General features: G+C 41.5%; 1 protein-coding gene across 1 annotated transcript in view; it reads right to left on the reverse strand.

The window, feature by feature from the left end:
- DNER (delta/notch like EGF repeat containing) overlaps nucleotides 1-23321 on the reverse strand; it is a 383785-nt gene that overhangs the window by 239807 nt on the left and 120657 nt on the right. The window lies entirely within an intron of this gene.

The following is a 23321-nucleotide window of genomic DNA, read 5'->3' on the forward strand; positions in this document are numbered from 1 at the left end:
ATGCTACAAAAACAATATGAAATGAAACAACATAACACTGCTTCTCTCCAGACAGCCCAAGGGTTGAGGCATGTTCACCGAGATAATCCATTTATTATTTGCTTCTATGATAACAGAAAATTAGACTTCTATCTGATGTACCCCTGGCTTCTCAGGGCTGATAATACAATAGAACTGAGTGAATAAGAGACTACAGAAAAACGGGACCTTCAATTTCTCCTGCTGAAATGAGTCCATACTTTAACACACATGGATAGAATTCTGCCTGGAAAAACAGCTACTCACTCTGCTAATTACCCTTGTCACACAATTTCCAGCAAACTCCTTTAGGAAGATTAAGGGATTTTGGATTGAATAAAACAGCTCCCAAAATACCACACTGTTAATTCTGTGCTCTCGCTTGGAAAAAGCTTCACAAAATCTCAGATAAAAGTAGACAGGTGGGTATCTGAAGAAAATATTTAAAGTGTAAATATTTTAACATATTTACAATCTTTATCAACTCAAAGTAAAATCCAGACTCCTTCCAGGGAAGACAAAGCCCTCCCTAATCTGGTCCCTCCCCACTCCTGATGCTATTTCTCCCCCCACACTATCCTCCTCCTTTACACTCAACCCCTTCACCTTCTTTCTGTCCTTGGGTTACAGCAAGGTCATCCCCACCCCAGGGCCTTTGCACCTGCTGGGCCCACACCTGAAATGCTTTCTCTCAGACTTTGCATAGCTTTTTGCTTCATTTTGCAAAGAGTCGGATACGACTTAGCATCTGAACAACGGCAACTACCCTCTTTCACAAAGTTCTCTGCTCAACTGTTACCTCTTCCAAGAAGCCTTCCCTCACTGGAAAATCTAAAGTAATCCCTTTTTTTCTCCCACAGTGCCTGGACTTATCTGCCGTGTTCACAGCTCTGTTCCCAGCATGTTAACAAAAACACAAAATGTGGTGGGGTTTCCTTTTAAAAAGCATTGAAAAGATAAAAGAAGACAGATGACTTGGTTTCTGAAAAGCAATGGGTGATGAGGGACAGACTGAATTGCTCCTTTAGTCCTGATATGTGCCTGTGCTTTGGATTTATTTTTAGGAAGGCTTCCTGGAGTGGGTATCATTCAAGAAGGAGGAGGAATTTAATTCGCTGGGATAAAGGGGGCATGTAAACCAGGTTTCTGACACCAAATCTTAAAGCAAGGTCAGAGGTTGACCTCATCACAAATTAAGACTTAACACATGCCTAAAAACACAGACATACATTTAAATCATTTTAAAAATTGTAGAAATCACTACAAAGAAATTGGTTCTGGAAGTGCAAACCTCCGTGGTGCAGCTTAGGGAATGGCATCACTAAAGCAAAGACCACCTGTCTGATGGTCAGAAAGGCCCCAGGGCTTCTGTCCCATCGTCACAGCCCACTGCTGAAGACCACCAGTCCTCAGAGACTATCTAGGTGGGTCACTGAATACAGCCATCCCGTCGTGGGCAGTGTGAAAGTGGGTGCTGGTGGGGAGAGCTGGGTGGGAAGGGCAGGCCCCCAGTTCACCAGGCCCAGGAGGCAGCTCCACCAGGTGAGGGAATAAAGAGCTGAAAGAAAAACATGCTGAGGATAAACAATACCATCTAAGTGCTGCTGTCTGGGCTTCACAGATGAGAGGAAAGCAAGAATAGCATATGGGATCTGTAAGGAATGACTTATGTAGGTCTGAATATTCACTGGAAGGACTGATGCTGAAGCTGAGGCTCCAATACTTTGGCCACCTGATGTGAAGCGCTGACTCATTGGAAAAGACCCCGATGCTGGGAAAGATTGAAGGCAGGAGGAGAAGGGGATGACAGAGGATGAGATGGCTGGATGGCATCACCGACTCAGTGGACATGAGTTTGATCAAACTCTGGGAGACAGTGAAGGACAAGGAAGCCTAGCATGCTGCAGTCCATGGGGTCACAAAGAGTGGGACACAATCTAATGATTCTACAACAACAATGTAGAAGGCCAGGAGAAATGCTCTTAGTAAAGAAAAGAGGTCAGAAGCTAAAAATTAAACTATTAATTGTATAGACTTCTAAAGAGACTCAAAACAGTGAATCCTATGATGGTGCACACAAGTACGCATATGCACTGAATACAAAGCAGAGTGTTAATTCACTGGGAGGTCACCGATCCTTCTTTAAAATAATTGTGTCATATTTACGCTACTTCTTGGGCTTTGTGCTGGTGGCTTCAATAACAGTGCCAACTACCTGCTCTTCTATCCTCTAACACTTGAGACTAGTTTCACTTTAAAAAGTCAATTACCTAACAACAAATATAAGATAAAGTGCAATCATTAACCTTTAAGCAAAATCTTGGCATCATAAATATTTATCGTAAGTCCTGTTTTTCCGTACACAGCTTATTCAGTGTGGTTTTTTTTTAAGTTTTTATGTGTATTTTATCTCACAGGGAAAAAGTCCTATTATAAATGTCACTACTGCCCTTGAATCCATTACATTTGAACCATAAGCAGAAAGTAACCAAACTGCCAAGATATCATAATTAACAGACCTGAATTTGGGAATACTCAAAATTTAACAGGTGATAGCTTCTGGTTTCTAACGATGGGGAAAAAGGATAAAGACGTTGTCGTATCAGCAGAAAGAGTAAAGAGAAAGCTCATGGGTTAATGGTTTCCTGCTTACAGTAACCAAAAAGCTCAGGTATTAAATACTGAATGCTCTTTTCATCTGATTAATTCATCTCTTTAAGCCAAATTTTTTCACATCATGGAACTAATCTAACACTATTCATGTTTTATTTCAACTTTTCACCTATGTCAGATAATGTATGCTACAATCAAGAGCACTTCTGGGGTGTGGACAGGGTAAGGTGGAGGCCAGGCCAGAGAGAAGGTGCCTGCCAGCCCCGGGTGATAGGAAGACAGGCTCATGCAACACTTCAGCAGTGACCTGCTTTCTTTCCTTAAATTGTCTGCTGCCCATATTTTTGGCAATTCCAGTTCCCTCTGCAGCATACAAACAGAAGGATGAAAGGTCAAACTTAACACAGGTATAAAAAAGGCCCACTTACAGAATCATTAAATACAAGAACATCAAAGCTACGAGAGTCACTGCAAAGAGCCGCACATGAACCTCTTCGCCTGTGTTACTTGGTGATGGGGGCGGGGGCGGGGGGCGGTGCCTGGGAGTCACATAACCACCTCACTGGTAATCCTTCCATACTAGTTTAGCCACTAAAGTGCCTAAAGACACTAAACCTAACTAAAGTTTAGTTTGGTGGGCCTCCTTCCTACTTCTCCTGTGCTTTTACAGAAAACTCAGTGCATTGGTCAGTAATTCAAGGGATGTTTATCCAGCCTCTATGATGTGCCAGGTAGCATGCCTAGAAGAGAGGTCAAGAGGATGAAGAAAGCCTAGTTCCAGCCTCCAAAGAACTCAGTCCAACAGAAGGGTCAGACAAGTGAACGGAGACGTGCCTTGAGCCGTCTAATTTCAACTAATGCCCTGCGTGTATGTGTGTCAACCACTATGGTCATGTGTGAGTTAAAGTTGCTAAGACTGACAGTTCTAGTGAGGTAGATGAACCTAGAGCCTGAGTGAAGTAAGTCTGAAAGAGAAAAAGAAATATTCCATATTAACACATATAAGTGGAATCTAGAAAAATGGTACTGATGAACCTAAAAATGGGAAGAAATAGAGCTGTAGTCATACAGAACAGACCTATGAACACAGCATGGACAGGAGAGGGTGGGACAAATTGAGAGAGTAGCATTGAAATATATACATCATCATGTGTAAACTAGATAACTAATGAGAAGTTGCTGTATAACACAGGGAGCTCAGCCTGGTGCTCTGTGACAACCTAGAGTAGGGATGGGGTAAGAGGTAGTGGGAGGTTCAAGAGGGAGGGAACATATGTATTTTTTAAAAAAAGAAGAAAATATTAAAAAAAAAAAAGTAAAGACATAATTTTTTAGAGAATGGGCTTGATAATTGCAAGTCTGAAATGAGCCAGTCTCTTAGATGGCAATGGCAGCTCTCACAAAAGACACAGCAGAAAGGAATGTTCTAGTGAAAAACAGAGCCAGCTGAGCACCCAGCATCCTGGCGATGACCCTGGTGTACAGGTAGCCAAGCGGTTGGGGCAAATCCCTTGCCTGCCCTGGGCACACATCCCTCCAGCATCCAGGGTCTGGGGTGGGACATGTCAAGATTGGCTCCAGCTGCTCTCAGAGGGTCCAGAGGAGCACAGAGCACCCTGGGGTCACCTCCCTCCCTCATTTATACCCACACTCAGTTGGCAGAGTCATCCGGGCCACGGAAAGGGTGTTTGAGGAGAACCTATAAACACTGATGGAACACACAACATGGCCCAGGCTGTTAAGGCAGGTTACCTGGGTGGGTGGGGGACACGGTGGCCTCAGTACACTTAGACAGGAGGGTAGACACAGAACGGAAAGAACTGAGAGGGAACTGCTGTAAGTAAAATGGGCCAGAGTTTTTGTAATTTGAGCAGCAGAATCAATTAAGGAACTTTTAATACAGATTTTGATACAGATGTTAGTACTGTTGGAAGAAGAGATGTCTTAATAAGTAAGGAGCAAAAACAAAAGCCTTAAAGCAGGATTTTTCAATTTGTGCACTCGTGGCTCTTTGGGCTGGATAATTCCTTGTTGTGGAGGCTGTCCTGTACATTGTAGGATGTTGGACAGCATCTCTCATCTCTACTTACTAGATGCCAGTAAGACCCTCCCACCAACAATGACAGCTGTGAACACCAAAAATATCTCCAGACATTGCCACTGTCTTCTGGGGGAAAACCACCTCCAGTTGAGAACCACTGTCTTAAAGGAACAGATTGAAGCATTTCATTCCATCAATATGCTTTGACCATCCATGAGACTCCATAAATGAAATCAAAAGGCAACAATACGGGAAAATATGTACAACCTACTATATAGGACTAAGTGCTTTATAATACAAATTCCTAGGCATCAGTTAGAGAGAAACACCTCGGTAAAAAGGACAAAGAAATAAGCAATATTCAGAATGATTTCCAAAGAATCATGCCACTTTTACATTATTTTTAAACACAAAACACAATAATATGTGTTTGTTTATTGGTAGGTGGCTCAGTGGTAAAGAATCTGCCTGCCGATGCAGGAGACACAGGTTCAATCCCTGGGTTGGGAAGATCCCCTGGAGAAGGAAATGGCAACGCACTCCAGTATTCTTGCCTGGAAAATCTCATGGACAGAGGAGCCTGGTGGGCTATATATATATAGTCCATGGGGTTGCAAGAGTCAGACATGATTTAGCCACTAAACAACAACAACTCTTTGTTTAAGTACAAAAACAAACTTTTAAAAGTAGAAGGGACCATTGTTTTAGGAATTTAAGCAGCAGAATCCACTAAGGGACGTTATAAAATACAGATTCCCTGGCCCCAAGCTGTGAATGAAGCACTGAGGACAAGGCCTAGAAACCTTTATCTTTCAGCAGTCTCCAGATGATTCTGGAGCACTATTCCAAGAACCAAAATTCAGAATTTGTCTGTGTAAACCAGGGGTTGGCAAATTACAACCACAAGCTGGAGCCAGTTTGTTTCTGTAAATAAAGTTTTATTGGAACACAGCCACGGCCATCTGTTCATATTTTACTGCTTTTGCACAACATCCGCAGAATCTGGCCCACAAAGGCTAAACAATATTTATTATCTGGGCCTGGAGTTTGCCAATCTCTGACCCAGAAAAGATGAATCTGAGGATCCACAAAAGGAAGAAAACAAATAGGTGGGCTCCTCTAGGAAGACTTCAGGGAAGAAGACAAGCTTGAATAGGGCCATGATAAAGTTGCTAGCAATTCCATCTAATTGTTTCTCCACACCCAACTCCCTTTACTGGAGTGGCATGCACTATGAGATTCAATCACAGAGGGACCTTTCACAATACAGCTTAATGTAGATAAGGGATCAGATGTTCTTTTTTTTTCCTTTACTTTTTATTTTATACTGGAGGATAGCTGATTAACAGGGCTTCCCTGGTGGCTCAGTGGTAAAGAATCCACCTGCCAGTGTAGGAGACTTGGGTTCAATCCCTGAGTCGGGAAGATCCCCTGGAGAAGGAAATGGCATCCCATTCCAATAGTCTTCCCTGGGAAAACCCATAGACAGAGGAGCCTGGTGGGCTCAGTCCATGGGGTCATAAAAGAGTCAGACATGACTTAGCAACTAAACAACAACAAAAATAGCTGATTAACAATGTTGTGAAAATTTCAGGTTGACAGCAAAGAGACTCAGCCATACAGACAGGTACCCAGATGTCCTTTCAGTTCTTCATATCATGTTTCTCCACCCAAAATAGAAATTGCACTGGTTAGAAATGTCATCTTCATGCTGAAAGACAAACCAACATTGTTGGGGTCCAACTGTCATAGTATTTTTGTCTTAAAAATGAATTTTTCCCACTTTCTTCAATAAAGATCTCAACTATACTCCAACACCAACTGCTTACCCACTAGGAGTAAAAATGTGTGAAAAAAAAAAACCATTATAATGCTTATGCCAGTAGTAGTCTTGGCCAAGAAATGCATCCCATGAATTTTTTTCCCCAAATCCAAATAGCAAAAATGCTCATTCACTTTAATGAAGCAAGAACTATATATCTTAGTGTGTGTGTGTGTGTGTGTGTGTGTGTGTGTGTGTGTGCTCAGTTGCTCAGTCGTGTCTGACTCTTTGCTACCCGATGGACTGTAGCCTACCAGGCTCCCCTGTCCATGGGATTTCCCCAGCAAGAACACTGGAGTGGGTTTCCATTTCCTTCTCCAGGAGATCTTCCTGATCCAGGGATCAAACCTGAGTCTCCTGCATTGGCAGGTGGGTTCTTTACCACTGAGCCACCTGGGAAGCCCATATGTCTTAGTGAAATATACTAAGGAAACAATTCCCACATGTTCTGATATTGCTTTACTTCTGTATTAGGAACTTTAAATTACTTGAAAAATTATTCCTGGACTGATCTGGGCAGCCCATTTCTACCCACCCCCCCACCCACCTACCACCCAGATCAGAGTCACTTTCTTAAAGTCAGCCTGTCCTGGTTTTCACATGCAGGTTAAGTCACATCTGTAAGTAAGCTGAAAGGAAATTACAAGCAGAATTCAGACTTTTGACATGAAACGAGTCCATTAAAAATAAACCACTACCTATCTAATTACTTTCCAACTTTTCTACGGAATCTCTTTAAAACCTGATACTTTGGGAAATTACCTTGAAATTGCACTCCCTTTGCTGTAGTCCAGGTAACACAGACAGTCAATATTCATACTGATGAATTTTTAATCCCTGTTCCTTGCAGATATATCAAAATTAAATAACTATTCTTCAAAAACTTTGCAAACCCTCTGTCGCTTGGTGAATGTATTCAACTACCTTCTAAAGAATAACATTCGGCTGCATTTACTGTCATAGGCACACCAGCCTCAGGGAAATGCTTCTTGTCTTTTTTTTTTTCTTTTAACCATTTGGAGATCATTTTGTTGAACCAGAAACTCACAGAACAATTCCAGCGCATATATTCTTGTTCCCTGTCTCATCAGAGACACTCAGACCTCCAAGCAAACTCTTTTGACAAAACAACGTCACGAATACAGAAACTATGTCAACTTTTACCTCCTTGCTTATTCACCAAAAGGAGCCTGCAGCAAAATGGGAATTAAATAGCCTATGAAGATCATATAATCATCTCAAACAATGCGGGAAAAAATTGTTTTATTAAATTCAACATCCATTTACAGTGAAGACAGTTATAAAACTAGGAATAGAGGAGAACTTCTTTGTTCTGATAAAGAGTATCTATTACTACCAAAAAAACCCTTCAGAACATAATAGTTATCAGTGAAATGTTGTAAAGTTTCTCTCTGAAATTGAGACCAAAAGAAGGAATCTGCTTTCACCACCTCCACTGAACATTACATTCAAGGTTCTAGCCAGTGCAAGGAAGCAAGAGTAAAAGGAAGTTATAAAGACTGAATAGGAACAAAAGTGTCATGATGCACAGACTATGTGATTATGCAGGTAGGTTTTTAGAATATGGAACTTCATCAGGTTTGCTAGATACAAGGTCAACATTAAAAAAAAAATTAAAAAAAGAACAATTGCGTCTCCATGTACCAGAAACAGAAAAAAATAAAATCTTAAAAATTAGGTCTACAATATTTTTTAAATCCCTAGGAATAATCAAGCTGAAGAAGTACATGGCCTCAACAGAAGGCTATAAAATAGTGAAGTAGTATTTAGAGAAATTAAAGACAGTATATATAAATGGAGAATCTAGTTAGGGACCAGAATACTCGTTTTTACAAAGATTCCAATTTTCCCCAGTGACCTACAGATTCAATGCAACTCCAAAAAAATCACAACGGCGTTTCTATGTTCTTCTATAAATGTCCCTAAATAGCCCAGACAGTCCTAAATAAGAACAATGGAGGAGAGGTTGCTCTCCCTCCTCAGAAACTTTAACGCTATAGTAATTAGGACAATAGAACAGAGAATCAAGAAACAGAATAACCATATGAACACTTCATTACTGGACTAGAATAGTGTGATAAATATAGTCTTTTCAATAAATTGATAACCATATGAGGGAAAAAATTAAGCTTAGCTCCCCCATCACAACAGATACAAAGATAAATTGCAAGTGATCTGAAACTAATTTAGATTAATTATACTTCAATTTAAAATTTTTCTAACTTAAAAAGTTTCTAAAATATTTCTAAATAGGTTACATTAATTAATTAAATATATACAGGCTTCCCTGGTGGCTTAGATGGTAAAGAATCTGCCTGCAATGTAGGAGACCTAGGTTTGATCCGAGGGTCAGGAAGATTCCTTAGAGAAGGAAATGGAAATCCACTCCAGTATTATTGCCTGGAGAATCCCATGGACAGAGGAACCTGGCAGGCTGCAGTCCATGCGGTTACAAAGAGTCAGACTGGACCAAACAACTAACACACACACACACACACACACACACACACACACACAAATACATGCAACTGGATAGATGCAGATAGGTGGATAGAGGACTGTAATCTAAACATACATGCATGCGATATGCAGACAGTGTGCTATGAAAAACAGAGAATAGGGCCGTGAACTCACTACGGGACTCTAGGAAGTCTTCCCGTGTGAAGTGTCAAGGGTTAAAGAGGAGCTACCCAAGGAAAGAAGAACAAGAATGGTGCTTCCTGCCAAAAAGAACAAGTACAAAGTCCCTGAGGTGGTAAATGGGTTGGGGTAAGGGGAGAACTACAGATGGTTCTATAACTGGAGAACACACCACCGGTCTGCCAAAGAGTTTTAAAAGCAGATTTTGCTCAAAAGGTTGATGACCAGTTGGTAGCATCTGGCTTTTGGTTCTGAAGGCAAATCCATCATGAGTGTTAAGCAGGAATAGGAGAGATGAAGTATTTTAGAAAAATCCCTCTAGTAAGACTGGGATGATGCATTTGAGGAGGTCAACCTGGAGACACAAGGATGTATCAGGAAACCACTATCACCAGCCAGTTGAGAAGGGATGTGAGTCATGTCTAGGGCTGGGTCAGCATAGTTGGAAACGTGAAGGCCAGCTGGAGAATCCGTAGGATTGGAGGCTAACTGATTGGGTGTGACAGGTGAGAGAGGAAAGGGGCTGTGTGGAGGAACTCCTGGGATTCTGGCCTGGACAAGCAGGTAAAGGGTAGGGTCACTCATTGAAATACAGGTTTCAGAAAGAAGAGCAAGTTTACGAAGGAGCAGGAAGCCATGGTTTTTGGTTTAGGGAAGAAAGATATTTGGGCATGTAAGCAACGTCGAATAGGGGTGTCCTTAAGAGATTGTCAGTAAGATCTGGGGCTCATGAGGAAAGGATGAGTTGATGTTCCCAATTACCAGTATATTGGGGAGGAGGACAGGGGAACCCTGCATACGCGCACGATCATTGAGGAGAAGCCTCAGAGAGGTTGGGAAGGGTCCACTGAAGGAGATAGGAAACCATGAGCACAGAGAAGGGAAAAAGAGGTTACAAGAAAAAGAGTTAAAATTTGTTGAGGGCCCATGTATGTCTCAGGCTTCCCAGATAGAGCTAATGATAAAGAACCCACCTGCCAATGCAGAAGATATAAGAGATGCAGGTTCAAACTTCAGTATTCTTGCCTGGAGAATCTCATGGACAGAAGAGCCTGGCGAGCTACAGTCCATAGGGTCACAAAGAGTCAGATATGACTGAAGTGACTTAGCACGCACTCATGTATGTCTCAATTCATTTGCTCTTAACAATCCAATGAAACAGATCCCATTCTCATTTTATCTGGGGAGCTAAGGCTTAGAACAGTTAAGCAGCTGGTCCAAAGTCACACATAATAGGTGTCAGAGCTGAGATTTGAACCCAAGACTGAGCAACTCCAAATTGTAACTCTTTCCCACATACCCTGGAGAAGGGAAAGGCTACCCACTCCAGTATTCTGTCCTGGGGAGTTCCATGGACTGTAGAGTCCATGGGGTTGCAAAGAGTCAGAGACGACTGAGCGACTTTCACTTTCACTTTCCTATATTCCAGAGCCCCTTATTTTATCTCATCAGGTCAGTGAGTGAGTTTCAGAAGGAGAGTATGGCTGATGACCAGAGGCCATGAGGGGAGGGTAACATGATTACTGGAAAGTGGACCCTGGATTTGACACTGGCCACATGACAAGGGCAGTTTGGGCAGCTCGCGGGGTCAGAGGCCACCTTTCAGTGAGTCAGGAAGAGGAAGGAAGACACTCAGGACACTGTGGGAGAGAGGGGAATCTGGCTCCAGTCAGCTGTGAAGGGCTTCAGGTTAAACAGACCCCAAACCCAGCTCATCGGACCTTAGAAAGAATATGAACTGAGCCCACCCAGCTTAGAGAAGACGCCTGCCCAGAGGCCTGGGTTCATGGTTCTCTTCAACATCCAATTCTGCACACATAAAATGTGAGATGCCTGAATACATGCCCAGGAGTGTGGAACCCATAGGATTCTGCAACCCATCCGGGCAGGGTGAAGAACTATGACACTTCCGATTTTCATTGGCATTTATTCTGGCAAACAGCCCCCAGGAAAACATCTAGGAATGTGTCTGCTGGATGAACCACAAGCTGACCAAGTTTCTGGAATGCACAGAAGAGCAAAGTCTAAACCCCAAGGATACAAACAAATGGAGCTGTCCTACCCAGATAAATTCAGAGAGAGCATAGCATGTGATGTGCCCACAGCAGAGAACCAAGGTGAGGGGCCTCAAGGATGTAACCTAGACAGGTCACACTGGCAGTGAGAGAGGACATGCGGGGAGCTGACTTTTATCCTGAGAGGAATCAGTTCATTAAAGTCAGGGGTGGAACTCTCCACAAGTGTGTGGGACTACACCTTTCTGGTTGACATTTCCCACTCATCAAGTGAAAGAAGCATGTTTTGTTTATGTCCCCTTTTTAAATTGTCATCAGAAATATCTTTGCCACCTGCCAACTTTCTAACCAGCGTCACAACCTGAGACACACCTTCAGTGTTTCCTGCATGGACAGGTAACTGCCCTTGGAAAGAGACCCTAGTAAATACCATCCTGCCGAGAGCAGTGTCAGCTGAACCCCTCATTTTTTTTTCACCTTTTCTGACTTTTTAATTAAAGTGAGCTGATTTACAACATTGTATGAGTTTTAGGAACTGCACTCCTATTTTGAGAATTTCCTGCACCCAGCATTCATGACATGGTTAGATGGCATCACCAACCCAATGGACATAAGTTTGAGCAAGCTCTGAGAGTTGGTGATGGACAGGGAAGGCTGGCGTGCTGCAGTCCATGGGGTTGCAAAGAGTCAGACGCAACCGAGCGACTGAACTGAACTGAGCATTCCCCTTCCTGAAAGATCCCAGAAGCTGCTGGCAAAGATGATGGCACCAGCTTGCCTTTGCCCAAAAGTAAACTCAATGTTCCTTCTTGACTTTCATCCTAGATGATGGAGCAGCACACGGATTCCGTGAAGATGCTCCAGCCACACAGAAGCCATGCAGAAGCCATAGGGAAGTCAGCAAGAGCCCAAATACAGCAGCCTCTGTTATTCCAATGGGTTTGGTTGCTATCCTGGAAACCTTGGGAAGACAATGACATGTATTATACCAGACTGGGGACTTGAGTCAGTCTCCCTCTTTCAAAAGAGCCTTTCAGTGCCCTAAACCATCCAACTTTTTGGTCCAACTACACCCCAGTCATTAAAGGTCTATTTAGAGTTGAAAAAAAAGATCCTTTTACATTTGTTGGGGGCCCCAAAGTAGTCTCCAAATATTAACATGTGTTGATTTCTTTATTATTTAAATTAGATGTGAATGACAAATGACACTTCTGTGGGGTAGCAAGGAGCTGCAAAACCAGGCACATAGTGGGTATTCCCTAAATATCTATTGAAACGGAGAGGACCTTGCTTTCATTTGGACCATTCTTCACGCAATCTGCCAGGCTTGAGAGCCCAGCATCCTTAAGAAAACGGGGGAGAACTTATTCCTGCTGTGAAACCAGGGTCACCTTGGCTCTCGCTCTAAGCTCTACAGTGCTCTGTACGCTTGTCTACCTGCGTGGCCTCCTGATTACGCTGATGTGTGCTTTTCTCTCTGCAGGCACAAAAATCCCCTCTGCTCTGTTTTCAGTTTTTCTAAACTTAAGTGGAAATAGCTGCTCTGATTTTAATAGCCATCTGCTCCAGAGACGAGGACAAGGGTCAGTGGCTCTGAGGCTAAATCTCAAGTCTGTGTCCAACTTCATTCACCTGGAAGTAAGCCTTAAATGGCGCCAGTGATAAAGAACCCGCCTGCCAATGCAGAAGACATAAGAGACTCAGGTTCAATTCCTGGATAGGGAAGATGCCCTGGAGGAGGAAACAGCAACCCACTCTGGTATTCTTGCCTGGAGAATCTCATGAACAGAGGAGCCTGGCGGGCTATAGCCCATGGGGTCGCAAAGAGTGGGACATGACTGAAGCAACTTAGCACACACACAAAAGCCTTCTAGAATGAGCAGCCTTCATACAGAGATCTTCACTAAGAAAGAAAGCTAAGAAGGAAAAAAAGATGAAATTCAAGCCACCAACAGCAAGGCCTAGATTGTCGTTCAGCCGCTATGTTGTGTCTGACTCTTTGCGACCCCAGAGGCTGCAGCACACCAGGCTCCCCTGTCCTCCACTATCTCCCAGAGTTTGCTAAAATTCATGTCCATTGAGTCAGTGATATTATCTAACCATCTCATCCTCTGCCATCCCTTTCTCCTTTTGTCTTCAACCTTTCCCAGCATCAGAGTCTTCCAAAGAGTCAGCTCTTCGCAAAGATGGTCAAAGTGTTGGAACTTCAGCATTAGTCCTTCCAATAAATATTCAAGGTTGATTTCCTTTAGGATTGATTGGTTTGATCCCCTTGTAGTCCAAGGGACATTCCTAGATATCCATTAGCAATTGTTTTTAAATCTACAAAAACCAAATACCCTCAAAGAGCATGCATGCTCAGATTAGTCATCTTAGGACACGGTAGGAAAGAAGCTCTCTGATTGGTTAACACCTGCTAACAGGCCAACTGTTTTTCCATGAGGGAGCTGAGAAGGTCTTAAACATGAAAGAAAAAAGAAGCTAATAAAGGGATAGAACAAGGCTGAGAGTGAATGAGTCATTCATGGAAGCCCTGTCAACCAGAAACAGCCATGAGTTGTGACGCCCAGAGAAGAGGAAAGTGACGAATAGAGACTGGAGTGTCTGCAACCTGGAAGTTAGGGCAGGAGGGGCGGCAGCGGTTTATTCGCTAAGTCGTGTCCAACTCTTGGGACCCCACGGACTGTAGCCTGCCAGGCTCCTCTGTCCATGGGATTCTCCAGGTGATAATACTGGAGTGGCTTGCCATTTCCTTCTCCAGGGGAGCTTCCTAACCCAGGAATCGAACTCGGGTGTCCTGCATTGCAGGCAGATTCTTTACCGACTGAGCTATAAGGGCAAGAGGGGAGAACAAGGATAGAAAGCCGCCACCACCTTAACTGTGCAGCCCTGTGAACACGGGACTTTTTTACATAGAAACAGAAGAGAAAACATTCAAAGTGCATTTCAGGGCATTGTCTTTAAGGTACAGAACAGTTTTCTCAATCATGACAAGATAAACCTTAAATCAGTAGAGAGCTGACACCTGTATAGTTATATCTACAGAAGCAATATGACAGACGTGCTGTAGTTTCAAAGACACTAATTCATACAAATGATCTCTTTAAAAACACAAATATTTAGCATTTCCAATTAAGTTATGAAATTAAAAGGATAGAAAAACCAAACTGGAAAAATAGTCAGTAGGCATAACCATGAGAATTAAGGGTTTTTCAGCAAACTCATTTTTGAGCATCTTCTGAACTGTTTCAGTATGTTGATGAAATCAATCACATTTAATAATGCTTTCCAAGTTTGACCATGTGAATTAAGTTACTACATAAAGATTATAGACACCGTGATTTTTCTGGCATATGTAATACAGGGACACAGAAAATAAAAGCTTAATTGATGGAATTTTCATTACTCAGGACTTTTACCATATCAGATTAAACTGATGGACAGACCCTTCTCTGGCTAAAAACATTTAACAATTTTAGATAATATAGAAAATCAGATCAGATCAGATCAGATCAGTCGCTCAGTCGTGTCCGATTCTTTGTGACCCCATGAATCGCAGCACGCCAGGCCTCCCTGTCCATCACCAACTCCCGGAGTTCACTCAGACTCACATCCATCGAGTCAGTGATGCCATCCAGCCATCTCATCCTCTGTTGTCCCCTTCTCCTCCTGCCCCCAATCCCTCCCAGCATCAGAGTCATTTCCAATGAGTCAACTCTTCACATGAGGTGGCCAAAGCACTGGAGTTTCAGCTTTAGCATCATTCCTTCCAAAGAAATCCCAGGGTTGATCTCCTTCAGAATGGACTGGTTGGATCTCCTTGCAGTCCAAGGGACTCTCAAGAGTCTTCTCCAACACCACAGTTCAAAAGCATCAATTCTTCAGTGCTCAGCCTTCTTATCAGTCCAACTCTCACATCCATACATGACCACAGGAAAAACCATAGCCTTGACTAGACGGACCTTTGTTAGCAAAGTAATGTCTCTGCTTTTCAATATGCTATCTAGGTTGGTCATAACTTTCCTTCCAAGGAATAAGCATCCTTTAATTTCATGGCTGCAGTCACCATCTGGAGTGATTTTGGAGCCCCAAAAAATAAAGTCTGACACTGTTTCCACTGTTTCCCCATCTATTTCCCATGAAGTGATGGGACCAGATGCCATGGTCTTCGTTTTCTGAATGTTGAGCTTTAAGCCAACTTTTTCACTCTCCACTTTCACTTTCATCAAGAGGCTTTTGAGTTCCTCTTCACTTTCTGCCATAAGGGTGGTGTCATCTGCGTATCTGAGGTGATTGATATTTCTCCTGGCAATCTTGATTCCAGCTTGTGTTTCTTCCAGTCCAGCGTTTCTCATGATGTACTCTGCATAGAAGTTAAATAAGCAGGGTGACAATATACAGCCTTGACGTACTCCTTTTCCTATTTGGAACCAGTCTGTTGTTCCATGTCCAGTTCTAACTGTTGCTTCCTGACCTGCATACAAATATCTCAAGAGGCAGATCAGGTGTTCTGGTATTCCCATCTCTTGAAGAATTTTCCACAGTTTATTGTGATCCACACAGTCAAAGGCTTTGGCATAGTCAATAAAGCAGAAATAGATGTTTTTCTGGAACTCTCTTGCTTTTTCCATGATCTAGCAGATGTTGACAATTTGATCTCTGGTTCCTCTGCCTTTTCTAAAACCAGCTTGAATATAGAAAATAGTTTAATTCAAAAGTGAACTTTAAAAGGAGGCAGGGGAGAAGGGGAACCCTGAAGTTTCAGAAATGATAAGAGAAGAGGACTCAAAACCAGAGCCATTAGCTGTTCATTGACCACAGGGGTTACAGACCTGGAATAAGACCTAGGGACTGGGGAGCTGAACTCTAGAAATCACACAGAGATGGAAATGTGGCCATGAGCCCAGGAGACATAGTGAAGCTATACCTGAGTCCATATGTGAAGCCTCTTAGGGTCATGCTGCCTGCTTAAAAAAAAGGCTAGTGATCTGGAGATCCCACAGGGGAAACAGCTGAAAACCTGGCATAGCTTCAGGGCTTGGGGATGAAAAAATATTTGTCCAGAAGTAGCCAAAACCTTCCATATAAATAGCCCATGAAATTGACAACAGCCCCTTAATATGGAATCCTAAGCCAAGAAATGCACATTGAAAAACTTGATCAGAACCAGCAGAGTGATGGAGTGACACTTTCACAACAACAAAGTACAAGACTCACACACACATGTGCACACACTGACACATACTATAATGAGCTCACAATCCAAAAGTACAATTGCACAAGGAAACAAACCACCATCAGCATGTAGAACTACAGGTAAGAGTCAACAGAATCCTTTCCCTTACTGCATGAACATACATTTATATATCTTAGGATAAAAGAGATGCTTATTCCCAAATGCCAAAGAATGTTCAAATTGCAGCACAACTGCACTCTTTTCATATGCTAGCAAGGTAATGCTCAAAATCCTCCAAGCTGGGCTTCAGCAATACATGAACCGAGAACTTCCAGATGTACAGCTGGTTTAGAAAAGCCAGATGAACCAGACATCAAATTGCCAACATTGGTTGGATCACAGAGAAAGCAAAGGAATTCCAGGGTGGGGGATTGGGGTTGGGGGGTGGGGGAATTTACTTCTGTTTCACCAACTACGCTAAAGTCTTTGACTGTGTTTTTCAGTTGCTCAGTTGTGTCCAACTCTTTGTGACCCCATGGACTGCAGCGCATCTGGCTTCCCTGTCCTTCACCATCTCCCAGTTGCTCAAACTCCTGTCAATTGAACTGGTGCTGCAATCCAACCATCTCATCCTCTGTCATCCCCTTCTCCTCCTGCCTTCAATCTTACCCAGTATCAGGGTCTTTTGCAATGAGTCGCTCTTCGCATCAGGTGGCCATAGGATTGGTGCTTCAGTTTCAGCATCAGTCCTTCCAATGAATATTCAGCATTCACTGTGTGGATCACAACAAACTGTGGAAAATTCTTAAAGAGACTGGAATACTAAGCCACCTTAACTGGTCCTGAGAAACCTTTATGCAGATCAAGAAGCAACAGTTAGAACCAGACATGGAAAAATGGACTTGTTCAAAATTGAAAAGGAGTACATTAAGGCTGTATATTGTCTCCCTGCTTATTTAACTTCTATGCAGAGTACATCATGCAAAATGCAGGGCTGGATGAAGAACAAGCTGGAATCAAGGTTTCTGGGAGAAATATCAACCTCAGAGATGCAGATGATACCACTCTAACAGCAGAAAGTGAAGAGGAACTGAAGAGCCTCTTGATGATGAAAGAGGAGACTGAAAAAGCTGGCTTAAAACTCAATACTCAAAACACAAAGATCATGGCATCTGGTCCCATCACTTCATGTAGATGGGGAAAAAGTGGAAGCAGTGACAGATTTTATTTTCTTGGGCTCCAAAATCACAGTGGATGGTGACTGCAGCCATGAAATTAAAAGACACTTGCTCTTTGGAAGGAAAGCTATGACAAATCTAGACAACATATTAAAAAGCAGAGACATCACTTTGCTGATGAAGGTCCACATAGTCAAAGCTATGGTTTTTCTAGTAGTCATGTACAGATGTGAGAGCTGGATAATAAAAAAGGCTGAGCACTGAAGAAATGATACTTTCAAATTGTGGTGCTGGAGAAAACTCTTGAGAGTCTCTTGACCTGCAAGGAAATCACACCAATTAATCCAAAAGGAAACCAACCCTGAGTATTCACTGAAAGGACTGATGCTGAAGCTGAAGCTCCAACACTTTGGCCACCTGGTGTGAAGAGCCAACTCATTGGAAAAGACCCTGATGCTGGGAAAGATTGAGGGCAGGAAGAGAAGGGGGCGACAGAGGGTGAGATGGTTGGATGGCATCACCGACTTGATGGACATGAGTTTGAGCAAACTCTAGGAAATACTGAAGGACAGGGAAGCTTGACGCACTGCAGTCCATGGGGTCGTGAAGAGTCAGACTTGACTTAGCATCTGAACAACAATAATACAAGATACTTACTGTATATTTGAAACATTTGGCGGATTCCCCACTTAACTTCCTTGATAAACTGGTCTGACACTTTTGATAAGAGGGTTTCTACCAAAGAACACCAATAGCTTATAATAGCTAAGGTTGTGAGTGCTTACACTGTACATTGCACAGTTCTCAATGTCTTTCATGTTTTAACTCATTTCATCTTCACTATAACTCTACCAAGTAAACAGAATTATCTACATATATGTCAGGCTTGGAGAATTATAATACCTGTCCACGGCGGTCAGCTAATATGTATGAATACTAATCCAGGGAATTCCCTTCAGGTCTGCTGGTTAGGACTCTGCACTTTCACTGCCTTCAGCCCAAGTTCAATCCCTGTTTGGACAACTAAGATCTCAAAAGCTACGTGGTACATTAAAAAAAAAAAAAAAAACCATTAATCTAGGTCAAAAGACACAATTCCAACGCAAACCCCATGTCCTTTTTTTCCTAATTTGTCAAATTGATTTAAAAACTTAAATGGGAGATGAAAGGATCAAGTATTTCCAAGATAATTTGAAAAAAATAAGGATACATTTTCCCAATCAGATATAAAAATTTACTAGATGTCTATATGAGCGACTGATCTGATCTGATCTGATAATCATTGTAAGAGTATAGTACTGATACAAAGATAGACAAATTAAACAGTGCATCATAAAAGACAGCAGAAACTTAGCAAATAAAGGAACATATTATATAACAGGAAAGGCATTAAAAATCAGTGCAGGAAGGATAAAGTATTTAGTAACTGGTGCTCAAATAATTGCTGATCCCTGTAGCTAAAATAAATATGTAACTCATGCCATATATATCCATATAAAAATGAATTCCAGATGGATTGATATTAGAATGCCAAAATATATAACCTGAAAACTTTTATATCAGGGGTCTATAAACTACAGCTCACAGACCAAATCTGGCCCATTATCTGTTTTTTGTACAAAAGTTTTATTGGGACACAGTTGTTCCCACTAGTTCACATATTGCCCATGGCTGCTTGCATAGAGTTGAGTAGTTGCAACAGAGAAAATGTGGGCAGCAAAACCTAAAATATTTACTCTCTGGCTCTCTGCTGAAAGATTTGTTGATTCCTGTTCTAGATAAAAATATAGGAGACTATTTTCATGATATCAAAGTCCAAAAGAATCTCTAGAGTAAGATAAAATATGAATATATTAAACTGAATAAAAATTTAAATAAATGAACTAGAGTTACATCTGACAATCATGGGAAACAAACACAATAGTGAGTGAAAAAAAATCAAGTTGCAAGACAGATGCAGAATGACTCTTCTATGGACACTTTATATCTGTGTTGTAAAAATATGAAAATGCAGAGAGAAAGCTTACATATCATCATCTCAGAATATCAATTCTTTCTGGAGAGAGAGGAAGGGAAATAGGGTCAGGGAGGAGTTTGCAGCTTACAAAATTAATACACAGAAATCTGGTGCATTTCTATACATTAACAATAAAAGATCAGAAAGACAAATTAAAAAATTATCCCATTTATCAGCAAATCAGAAAGAATAAGATACCTAGGAATAAACCTACCTAAGGAGGCAAAAGACCTGTGCTCTGAAAACTGTCAGACACTGATGAAAAAAATCAGAGATGACACAAATAGATGAAAAGATATACCGTCTTCTTGGATTGGAAGAATAAATATTGTCAAAATGCCTATATTATCCAAAGCAATCTACAGATACAATGCAATCCCTATCAAGTTACCAGTGGCATTTTTCTCAGAACTAGGACAAAAATTTTAAAATTTGTATGGATACACAAAAGAGCCCCAGTAACCAAAGTGATATGGAGAAAGAAAAAAAAAAACAACAGAGCCAGCTAAATCAGGCTCCCTGAGTTCAGACTACACTACAAAGCTATAGAAATCAATCATATATACACTTTACTGAATTCATTGATGAGCTTTAGTAGTTTTCTCATAGCACCTTTAGTATCTTTAGTATCTCATAGCATGTATAGTATCTTGTCATCTGTAAGCATATTGGGGCTGGTGGGCTTTAATTATATCTGTTAAAAAATCTGAAGCAAATATGACATGATGATGTTTGCTGAACCTCAGTGGTAGATGCTAATCTATGCATTTTTGTGTGTTTGAAATATTTCTTACTAAAAATTAAGTTGAATCTGTGATCTTCATCATTAACAAATATTTATGAATACCTGTGTGCATTTCTCTAGCCCAGAGCTCAGAACTCTATGATTCACAGGCCAAATCCAACCCACCATGCCTGTCCAGCCTGTGAAGTAAAATTATTTTACATTTTTAAAAGGTTGAAAAAAATACAAAGAAGGGAACTATTTCATATCATGTGAAAACCATATAAACAGATTCAAGTGCTGGGCTCCATCAACAAAGTTTTATTAAAATTTCATTAAAATAAAGTTTTATTTAAAAATTAGGAATAAAACTACCATGAAAAGTATTTGACACTCAGTTGTGTCAGATTCTTTGAGATCCCAAGGACTATAGTCCATGAGGTTTTCCTGTCCACGGAATTCTCCAGGCAAAAATACTGGAGTAGGTTGCCATTCCCTTCTCCAGGGTATCTTCCCAACCCATGGATCAAACCAGGGTCTCCTTCATTGCAGGCAGATTCCTTACCATCTGAGCTACCATAAAATTATACTCTGTATAGTGGGCTCTAGATTCATCCACCTTATTAGAACTGACTCAAATGCATTCCTTTTTATGACTAAGTAATATTCCGTTGTATACATGTACAACTTACTTATCCATTCATCTGTTGATGGACATCTTGGTTACTTCTATGTCTTAGTTATTGTAAATAATGGATAAATAGGTTGTGGTACATGTATATATATGTGGTACATGTACATGTAAACGGAATATTAATCATAAAAAGGAATGCATTTGAGTCAGTTCTAATAAGGTGGATGAATCTAGAGCCTATTATACAGAGTGAAGTAAGTCAGAAAGAGAAAAATAAATATTGTCTATTAGTTCATATATATGGGATCTAGAAAGACGGTATTGATGAACTTATTTGCAGGGCATCAGTGGAAATGCAGACATAGAAAAGAGACATATGGACACAGTGGAAGAAGAGGGTAGCGCAAACTGAGAGGGTAGCATTGAGACATAACGTTACCACATGTAAAATAGACAGCCAGTGGGAATTTGCTGTATGACACAGGACGCTCAGGCCAAAGCTCTGTGACAACCTAGGTGGGTGGGAGGTGGGAGGGAAGTTCAAGAGGGAGGGGACATATGTATACCTATGGCTGATTCATGTTGATATATGGCAGAAACCAACACAGTATACTAAAGCAATTATCTTCCAATTAATAATTAAAAATTTTTTTAAAGAATACAAAACTTATTATTGGCTGCTCCCACCCTAGATCAGCAGAGCTGAGTAACTGCTACAGAGACGATGTGATTCACAAAGCCAAAAATATCTACCGTTCAGCTCTTTGTAGAAAAAGGTTGCTGATCTTTGCACTAGGCCCTGGGATCAGCCAGAGTCTCTGCTCCCACAGTGCTGGCAGAAGGACTCAAATGATAAACACTGTAGACACATCAACACTGTCACACATCGCTGCTCACATGTATCCCCTAATGCAGAAAAAGACAAAGGCAATTTTCTTGCATGAATTATACAATCCACTTTTTATAGCTTGAATTTTTAAAAAAGCTAAATGATTATAGAGCTCCCTCAAAGAGACAGAGGTAATGTCTGGAAAAACTTTTACTATCCTCTTCCCCAGAATTATATCACCGATTCAACTCATCAGCTAGAAATATTCAGGATGTGAAACTTTATCCATCAGAAATCTCCTAAGAAAAATCCATCAGTCTTGCAAAAACCAGAATAGGAATTAACATAACTGTGTAGTGGTAGAGATGATTCTTTTACTGTTGTTCATGTCTCTGGTTCTGTGCAGAGCTAAGATATTAAAACTGACCTGGCGCCATCTGCTGTGATGAAGAAAAGTTATCAGACTTTGGAATGCGCCACACCCAATACACCTAAGCTCAGGTCCAGAAATAAACATGGATGTGTGTCCTTTATCAATGAAGAGTGTGAATGGTACAGAGGAGGCAGTGTTTGTGGTCCACTGTGTCATGGTGCAGATTTTGATAAGAAACACTCAAAATAGCCCCCAAATCAGTGAACCCTAATAAAGAGAGTGGTTTCCTGAAGAGCAATCAGTTTGCCTAGAAGAGTATTAGCAAGACACCCGTACACCCTTCAGGATTGAGACCCACGTTCAGAAGGATGGTTCTGTCTTCTATATCTTCCAGAGGGGCATCAACAGCTGATGCTCCTAAGGATGACCCAGGGCCCTAGAGATCACTATCCATGGGTTTCCATTGCTCCATCTGGCCACGCACAGAGGACATCATTTCCTTGACCATCCACAGCGTACTGGAAGACCACTCACCAGGACCGACTTCCAGGCTAGGGTCCTCTCATTAGACTGGTACACTTGCAGCAACTCCAAGCCATTTGCACACTGTCTAATGGCAGCGGCCAATGCATACCCTCCTACATCTACAGTTCCCATACTGGTGTCAAAACATCATGGGCCATCGCAATAAAGTCACAACACCACCCAGGATTATGTAGATTTTCTTGTAATTTTCTAGGAGAACACAGGACACACAACATCTACCAGACATCTAGAATGTCCAGCTGGAGGTAGCTCATGGCTCCACCATTCTCTTCCACTACATTTCTTCTTATAATTTATTTTATGGAAGTATGGTTGGTTTACAATGTTGTGTAAATTTCCGTTATACAGCAAAGTGATTCAGTTATCACTGAAAGGAAAAGAATATGAAAAAGAATATATATATGTATATAACCTTTTTCATATTCTTTTCCATTATAGTTTATCACAGGATACTGACTATAGTTTCCTGTGCTACACAGTAGGACCTTGCTGTTTATCCATTCTATGTATACTAGTTTTCATCTGCTAACCCCAAGCTCCCAATTCATCCCTTCCCCACACACCCTCTCCTGTAGCAACCACAAGTCTGTTCTCTCTGTCTGTGACTGTTTCTGCTTCATAGATAAGTTCGTTTGTGCCATATTTCAGATTCCACGTATATGTGATAACATATG

Source organism: Bubalus kerabau, chromosome 3, assembly GCF_029407905.1.
Source record: "Bubalus kerabau isolate K-KA32 ecotype Philippines breed swamp buffalo chromosome 3, PCC_UOA_SB_1v2, whole genome shotgun sequence".
Taxonomy (NCBI): domain Eukaryota; kingdom Metazoa; phylum Chordata; class Mammalia; order Artiodactyla; family Bovidae; genus Bubalus; species Bubalus kerabau.